This window comes from Eriocheir sinensis, chromosome 54 (genome assembly GCF_024679095.1).
Source record: "Eriocheir sinensis breed Jianghai 21 chromosome 54, ASM2467909v1, whole genome shotgun sequence".
NCBI classification, from domain to species: Eukaryota; Metazoa; Arthropoda; class Malacostraca; order Decapoda; family Varunidae; genus Eriocheir; species Eriocheir sinensis.
Genome location: NC_066562.1, coordinates 4,022,495 through 4,031,705, shown reverse-complemented (window position 1 = coordinate 4,031,705; position 9,211 = coordinate 4,022,495).

Genomic DNA, 9,211 nt, shown 5'->3' with positions numbered 1-9,211 from the left:
TGCGCCGCGTCACGGAATTTGCCAAAGTCTCATTAACACTTTCCCGCCTTCCCTCCGTTATTCCTCAAGTCGTTTTTGAGTTGGCGTTTTTTCCCCCGTCCTGGGATGAGTTGTACAAGTTTGGGTTTGTGTTGCGTGTGCCGGTGTTGTGGTGTGCGTGTGTGGCGTGTGTGCGTGCGTGTGTGCGCCGCGGCCGAAAGTTGGCTGCTGCGTTGTGGCTCCTGATCCGAGGTGTTCCGTGCCCCGACCTGCCCCGCCGCGCCCCGCCGCGTGCCCGCGCCCTGCCCCGCGCCAGGCCAGCCCGGGGCGCCCCGGCCCGCCGCCCCTCAAGGCTTAATGACATTGTTTCAAAACTTACGTCCAACTTCAAATTAAGGGAAATCGCGCCCCTATCGATTGGCGAGTGCGCAGAGCATTGTGGGGCCGCGGCGAGGTGCCGGGTAGCGTTTTAGTAAAAGTTTAATATCGTGTGTTTGCTTGGCCTGCAGGGCACGGCAGGCGGCAGGCCAGCGGCCCTGGCACCAGCGAAAACAGGCCGGGCGTGGGGCAGGCCGCGGCGGGGCCAGAGCGCCGCGGGAGGGGCCGTAAAATAGTGCGAGGTGCCGCCCGCAGCTGGCATGCGTGCGGCCCAGCCATCTTTCCAGACTTGGCAAGTAAAGTCAGCAAACTTTTTCTGAGTCGCACAACTTTCCAAGATTTAATCGTGTGTGGCTTTTGGGCATGGCTTCAGGTGTGTCCCGACGGCAAAAACGGCGCCGCGGCCGCCAGTGAGGCGCAGCAGAGCCGCGGAGTGGCCCGCGGCAGCAGCAGGTGAGGCGCCACGAGCGTAAATATTGATACGGCGACAAGTTGTGTGAGTGTGTCGGCAAACTTGTGCTGCGGCCACGGGGGGCGGCGTGCGGGGCCCACGCCCGCCAGGGCCGCGGCGGCGGGCCCCGGGCGTGCTGGGCAGGCCCTGGGCGTGTGTGGGGTGCTGTGTTTGCTGTGGGGGCTGTGCTGGGGGCTGTGCAGGGCTGCGAGGGGTGCTGTGCCGTGCTGTGCTGTGAATGGGACCCGCGCGGGTGGCGGGCGCACGACGGTAGATAGTTTCCCCTCACGAGCTGTGGCGAGGGGAGCTGTGAGGGGCACGCTGCGGGGCCGGGGCGGGGCGGGGCCGAGCGGGGCGGGGCGGGCACGGTGGGGCACGGGCGGCGGGGCGCGGACACAAGTTGTGAGGGGCAGGAAACAGGAAACTTGTGAGTCAGTCACAAACCACAACAGCTATTGATTCACAGCATCAAGCATCCTCTCCCTCGCGGCCCCGCACGACCCTCACCCCTCACCCCTCCCTCCTTCCTTCCTTCTTACCTTAACTGGAGGAGTCGCTGAGAGAGAGAAAGAGGGAGGCAAGAAGAGAGACAGGATGGATTGAGACACATAACAATGCCCCTCCCCCCCTCCCCCTCTCTCTCTCTCTCTCTCTCTCTCTCTCTCTCTCTCTCTCTCTCTCTCTCTCTCTCTCTCTCTCTCAACAACACAAGACAACACAGTTAAAGATTCATCCTTACCTTCACCCCTTCAACACACACTCTCCTCACCGACACCTTCCCCCTCACGCTTCATTCCCGCCCTTATTCCCCTCATCCACAAGGCGTGTTTTCCTCTCTCCCGCCGCCTTGTGGGTTAGCTCCTTCACGCCCCGCCCTAATCCTTCTCCCCGGCGCCTGCACAGCAAACAAAGGACGCGAATTTGACGAAGAATGAACAAAAAAAGGAACACAAAATACATGAAGTTTACTAATAAAGCTTCCTAGTTATGGCCTTACGAAGAAGAGGAGGGAGGGGGAGGGGGAGGAGGAGGGAGGGGGAGGGGGAGGAAGAGGGATAGGAAAAATAAATGGTCGAAGAAGAGGAGGAAGAGGAAGAGGAAACGAAAATAAGTAGTGAGTTAAAGAAGAAGAGGAAAAAGAGAAAAATGGAAGAGGAGGAGAAAGAGGAAAAGGAGAAAGAGGAGGAGGAGGAAGAGGAGGAAAGTAAAGGGTATAGGAAGATAAGAAAGGGTTAGAGGTTAGATGGAGGAAGAGGAGGAGGAGGAGGAGGAGGAGGAGGAGGAGAGGACGAAAAATGGATTAGTAGATGAAGCGGAAGAGAGAAAGATGAAACATTAATGGAGGAGGAGGAGGAGGAGGAGGAAGAAGATAGAAGGAAAGAAGGAAGGAAGAGGAGAGAGGAAGAAAGGAGGGAAGACAAGAAAAAGAGGAAAAAGAGGAAAGAAAGAAGGAAAGAGAGGAGAAAATAAAGGAGAGAGGAAAAAGAGGAGGAATGGAGAGAAGAGGAAAAAAGGAAGAGAAAATGGAGGAAGAGCGGAAGGGAGAGAAAGAGAAAATAAAAATTGGTCAAACATTTTTTTAGAGATTTTTCTTTCCTCCTTTCAATATTCTCTCTCTCTCTCTCTCTCTCTCTCTCTCTCTCTCTCTCTCTCTCTCTCTCTCTCTTCCTCTCTCTCTCTCTCTTTCTCTCTCCTTCTCCTCCCTTCTTCCTCCTCCTTCCTCCTCTTCTTCCCTCCTCCAGAGAGAGAGAGAGAGAGAGAGAGAGAGAGAGAGAGAGAGAGAGAGAGAGAGAGAGAGAGAGAGAGAGAGAGAGAGAGAGAGAGAGAGAGAGAGAGAGAGAGCAGGAAAAGCGGCAACAAAGCGATATATATTGAGTAAAAGAGAGAGAGAGAGAGAGAGAGAGAGAGAGAGAGAGAGAGAGAGAGAGAGAGAGAGAGAGAGAGCATAGCGACACACACACACACACACACACACACACACACACACACACACACACACACACACACACACACACACTTCATCACACAGAAAACGGGTTCTGGACTATTAATATCCTCACAATTAAAGAGAAACTGAGGTAAATAAAGGGTGCGACTTATTTTGCAGACCTTTAAAAAATACAGGTGGGACTTATTTTGCAGACCCTTTAAAAAAATACGTCCCAATTACCTGAGATTTTCCCTTTATTAATTACCTGAGTCCATTTAATTAACTCTACAACCCTTTATCTGTATTTACTTTTCCAATCACTTTTATTATCTCATTATTATCATTATTTCATCATTTTATCTTGCTTTTTTTTCTTTTATTATAATTTTCTTTGTTGTTTTCTTTATTTTCCTTGATTTCTATTGATGATTTGTTCGTTAAATGACTTGTTTTTTTCTCTCTTTTTGAAGCTGATGATTAAAACTGAATGGTGGAGGAAGTAGTAGTAGTAGTAGTAGTAGTAGTAGTAGTAGTAGTAGTAGTAGTAGTAGTAGTAGTAGTAGTAGTAGTAGTGGTAGTAGTAGTAGTAGTAGTAGTAGTAGTGGTAGTAGTAGTAGTAGTAGTAGTAGTTGAAATTTGGTAGTAGTTGAAATATGGTAGTAGTAGTAGTAGTAGTAGTTGCAGTAGTAACAGGCGCAGTAGTAGTAGTAGTAGTAGTAGTAGTAATAGTAAAAATCCTTCTAATTCATAATAAATCAACAAAATATTTTAAAACACAAAAGTTAGCGAAGCGAATCGAAAGCAAGGAACGAATTTTCTAGTAGAGTGACAAAGAGAGAGAGAGAGAGAGAGAGAGAGAGAGAGAGAGAGAGAGAGAGAGAGCAGCCCGTCACTCTCCCTGATCAATACTCTCCCAAAGTTAGCTCAAAACTTTCCTCTGGCGGTGAACAAGTTTGAACGTAAAAAAAAATAGTGGAAAAATTACTCTCTCTCTCTCTCTCTGGTTTTCTTTTTTTATAATTTTTCTCTTATCTTCCTTCCTTTTCATTTCCTAACTCACATTTAGATGAAAGTGATGAGAGAAAAAATATATATGAGAAGAGGAAGACAAAGAAGAGAGGAGGAGGAGGAGGAGTAATGTGAGGTGAGGGAACGAGTAAAATTGGAAGAAGGAAGAGCAGGAGGAAGAGGAGAAGGAGGAGGAGGAGGAGGAAGAAGAAGAGAAGGAGGAAGAAATAGATAAGATGGATAAGGAGGGGGGAGGAGGAATAGGATAAGAGAAATCAGATAAGCAGAAGGAGGAGGAGGAGGAGGAGGAAGAAGAGGAGGAGGAGGAGATGGTATTGGTTGTGGAACAGGATATGAAAACAGGAGGAGGAGGAGGAGGAGAGGAGGAGGAGGAGAAAACATGGATGAGATGAAGGGAAACGGAGAGTATTGACAAAGAATCTCTCTCTCTCTCTCTCTCTCTCTCTCTCTCTCTCTCTCTCTCTCTCTCTCTCCGTCTTTATCTCCACCTGAACTATCTCCCTCCTCCCCCCCTCGAGGAACCTGATAACGCTGTCTGTCTGTCTGTCTGTCTGTTACTAAATTATATGTTAACAAAATATCTATGAACAAAATCCCATAGCAATGAAATAATAATAATAATAATAGTAGTAAGTAGTAGTAGTAGTAGTAGTAGTAGTAGTAGTAGTAAAGGACAAAAGGGGAAAAAAAGGTTAGGAAGAAAATAAAGAAAAATGAAGAAAAAAAGAAAAAGGAAAACGGGAAGACTGACAAAGAAGATTCTCTCTCTCTCTCTCTCTCTCTCTCTCTCTCTCTCTCTCTCTCATGATTTTTAGGAAGTTATTGCTAAGTTACTTGTAAGATGGGGAAGATGGAGGAGGAGGAGGAGGAGGAGGAGGAGAGGAGAGAGGAGGAAAAGAAGAAGCAGAGAAAATGGATGAGGAAAGCAAAATGGAGGAAGAGGAAAAGAGGAGGAGGAGGAGGAGGAGGAAGACGAACATTATTAAGAAGATAAAGAGAAGAGGAAGAAGAGAATCAAGAGAGAAGTCAATAAAGATAGATAAAGAAGAGGAGGAGGAGGAGGAGGAGGAGGATAAGGAGGTGGAAGGAGGAGGAGGAGGAGGAGAAGGAGGAAGGAGGAGGAGGAGAAGGAAGAAGAAGAAGGAGGAGGAGGAGGAGTTGCATTATTAGTGAGGAGACAAATAAAAGGAAGGAGAAGGAGGAGGAAGAAGAAGAAGAGGAGAAAAAAAAAAGTTAGAAGAATATGGAGGAGGAATACGAAATGAAGCAGACAAGAAGAAGGAAGAGGAGGAGGAGGAGGAGGAGGAAGAAGAAGAGAAGGAGGAAGAGGATTAAATATGAAAACACAGAAACATAAAAAAGAACAGCTATCATAAAGTCTATTGGCCCATAACAAGGCTGACAGCTTTAGTGATTTAGGGGGAGACTCTTACATTTCGACGGCCAAAACACACATATTTGACTTGACTTTCCTAGGAGTTGTGGGCATTTCCAGGGGGAGTTTCATGACCCTGATGGTAGTCTGACCCTTCCTCTGTACCGTGAAGCTAAAGAAACACACATTTGACAAGGCTTTCCTAGGAGTTGTGGGCATTTGCAGGGGTAGTTTCATGACCCTGGTGGTAGTTTGACCCTTCCTCTGTACCGTGAAGCTAAAGAAACACACATTTGACAAGGCTTTCCTAGGAGTTGTGGGCATTTCCAGGGGTAGTTCCATGACCCTGCTGGTAGTCTGATCCTTCTTCTGTACCGTGAACCTAAAGAAACACACATTTGACAAGGCTTTCGTAGGAGTTGTGGGCATTTCCAGGGGTAGTTTTATGACCCTGGTGGTAGTCTGACCCTTCCTCTGCACCATGAACCTAAAGAAACACTCATTAGAACCCGATTGACCTCCTTTACGGCCTTTGGAAATAGCTGATGAGAGAGATGGAAGCGTGTGAAATAGCGATCGAACATTAGTATTATCAAACGTTTGTGGCTCTTGTTATGAACGTTTCTCAAGGCCAGTGTTCTCAGACGCTTCCGAATCTCACATCAACTAATTCCAAAGTCCAAAAAGATGGTTAATCGGGTTTAAATTTGTTTCTTCACATTTATGATACAGAAGAAGGGTCAGACTACCACCAGGGTCATAAGACTACCCGTGAAAATCCCCCCAAACCTCTATGAAAGCTTTGTTAAATGTGTGTGTGTGTGTGTGTGTGTGTATGAGTTTAAAGCCCTTGCAGTCGTACGCGAGGGGCCGTTCACTTCACTCTTGACGGGGGTTAAAAAAAAAAAAGTGAGTCAATGCGATTTTTAAAGGCGTTGATCGTTCCGCACTGAACACTTTTGCAGGAAGGTTGTTGTAGTGACGGATTACTCGATTCGAAACAGTAGTAGGAATAATAATAATAAGAACAACAAGAACAAGAAGAACAAGATGAACAAGAACAACAACAGCAACAACAACAAACGAGAAAGATGAGGAGGAGAAGGGATGGAGGAGGTGGAAGCAAACGAGGAGGAGGAGGAAGAGGAGGAGAAAGAGGAGGAAGACGAGGAGGAGGAGAAAGAAAGTAAGAGACGAATAAATAAATAAAAGAGGATGAAAAGGAGATGGAATAGAAGAGGAAAAGGAGGAGGAAGAAGAGAAGGAAGAAGAGAAAAAAGAGAAGAAGAAGGAATGAAAGAAGGAAAAAAATGGAAGATGAGGAGGAAGTGGAGCAGATGGAAGAGGAAGTGGAGGAGGAAATGGAAGAGGATGAAGGAGGATTAATAGAAGTTGGAGGAGGAGGAGAGGTGAGGAGAGGAGATATATTTGGTGGAGGAGATAATATTGAGGAGGAGAGGAAGATGGAGGAGGAGGAGGAGGAGGAGGGGGAGAGAGAAAAGAAGATAAGGAGGCAAGGAGGAGGGGGAAGGGGAGAGGGGAAATAAGAAGACCAAGAGGAGGAGGAGGAGGAGGAGGTAGAAGATACAAATAAGAAGTAGGAGGAGAGGAAGAAGGAAGATGAGGTGAGGAAATATAGCTGGAGGAGGAGGAGGAGGAAGAGGAGGAGGAGGAGGAGGAGGAAGAGGAGGAGGAGGAGGAGCAATAATCACTGAAAAATAGAATAAGAAGAGTGAACAGGTGTAAGAGACAGGAGGAGGAGGAGGAGGAGGAGGAAGGTAGTGATTTAAAGAAGATGGGATCACTAGATTTTAGAGGAGGAGGAGGAGGAGGAGGAGGAGGAAGACTGAAGTATCAAAGGAAGAAGAATTATTGAAAGAAGGAAGATAAATTATGCAGAAGGAAGAGGAGGAGGAAAATGGAAGAATGCAAGTAAAAGAATAAAAGAGGAGGAGGAGGAGGAAGAGGAGGAGGAGGAGGAGGAGGAGAATAGCTACAAGAAAGGAAAGCAAGAAAGAGGAAGAGAATGTAAATAAGAAGAAAAAGAAGAAGAAGAAAAAGAAGAAAAAGAAGAAAAGGAAGAAGAAGAAGAAGAAGAAGAAGAAAGAAAAGAAGAAGAGTAAGAAGAAGAAGAAGAAGAAGAAAACTAAGATAAAGAAAAGGAAGAAAAAGAAGAAAATAACAAAAGAAAAAAGATAAAATAAAAGTGGATGAATTGAATGTTGATGAAGACGATTAAAAGTAACAACCGTAATCATAATAAGAGAGAGAGAGAGAGAGAGAGAGAGAGAGAGAGAGAGAGAGAGAGAGAGAGAGAGAGAGAGAGAGAGAGAGAGAGAGAGAGAAAAAATTAATAGGAAGCAAGATATCAACAAATTTATTCATTGTTGGCAGCGCCCTCCTCCTCCTCCTCCTCCTCCTCCTCCTTCTTCTCTTCCTCTTTTTCCTTCACATAAATACACAAAAGAAGAGATGCATAATTTTTTTTAAGCTTTCATTTCTTATCTATTAATTTATTTGTATTTTTTTAATTTATTCCCTTTTTATTCCTTCATCTTCAAATTCATCATATTCTCTTTTGTATCTATTTTTTTTTTATCTCTCGTATTGCTCTTTTTTTTCTTTTTGTATATAATGATTTTTCACATTTTTCTGCTTCTAAGTTAAAATTCTCCTTTTCACTAACATTCAACAAAGGAATTTCCAACATGTTTCAGTTTCATTCCAATTTCATTCCTTCGTTTCATCTTAATTATCTAACATGCGGGCGCCTTTTCTATTAAACAACAAAAATCACGAACGACAAAATATTAGTACCTTTTATCTACTCCTATATTTCCTCTCGCAAATCGACATATCAACTTTATTTTATTTTAATTAATATCTAACTCAAAAACACACGCAACTTTCACGGTACCCAGCACAGTCCCCCTTCAAGGCAAAGAGAGAGAGAGAGAGAGAGAGAGAGAGAGAGAGAGAGAGAGAGAGAGAGAGAGAGAGAGAGAGAGAGAGAGAGAGAGAGAGAGAGAGAGAGAGAGAGAGAGAGAGAGAGAGAGAGAGAGAGAGAGAGAGAGAGAGAGAGAGAGAGAGAGAGAGAGAGAGAGAGAGAGAGAGAGAGAGAGAGAGAGAGAGAGGGGAAGAGAGACGGGAGAGGAAGAGGTAAGGAGGAAGAGGAGAGGCAGATAAATTTACACGAGTTTCCGCTTGAAAAAGTAAAAGAAAACGATTTTGTGTTTAAAAGAAAGTGGGTCAGAGAAAGGGAGAGAGAAGAGAAGGAAAGAGAAGAGAAAGAAAAGGAGGGAAGGAGAGAAGAAGAGGAGGTACTGGTATGTTCAAAGAGGTGAAAGGAAGAGGAAGGAAAGAATGGAGGAGAGGAAAGAGGGAAGAAAGATGAGGATTGAAGGGAAAAGAATAATTTGAGTCCTTCATAAAATATATTTGATAACAAGAACGAAGGAGGAAGAAAAGGAAGGGATGGAGGGAAGAAAGAGATGGATGGAAGAACAAGAGAAGGAGGAAAAGTGTGAGGAAGAGAAGGAGGAAGAGGGGTAGAGGATGGAGGAGAGAGGAGTGTGGCAGAGAAGGGGGAGAAGGGGAGCTTGAGGAAGATAGGAAGGATAAAGAAGAGGGGAATTAGGAAGGGAAAGGAATGAGGAAGGGAAGAGAGGTAGGAATGGAGGTATATCGTTAAGAAGGAAAGAAATATAGAAAAGGAAGTAAGGTAAAAGGGGAGACTAACATATTTACTTTCATTCTCCCTTTAAACGTGTGAGAGAAAACGTGAGTGTGTGGGAGAGAGCAAGGGAACGAAGTGATGAAGGGAGAGAGAGATGGAAGAAAGGGAGAGATGGAGGGAGGGAGGAAGGGTAACTGTAGGGAGATGATAGAGATAGATGGAGGAAAGATAGCCAGAGAGGGAGGGAATGACGGACAAACGAGAGATGAAAGAGTGTGGAGAAAATATTTAGGCGAGTCTCTGCTTAAAAGTGTGAAAAGAAACCAGATGGATGGCGGTAAAATTTATAAGAGGAAATAAAGAGGAAAGGGATTGAGAGAACATAAGAACACA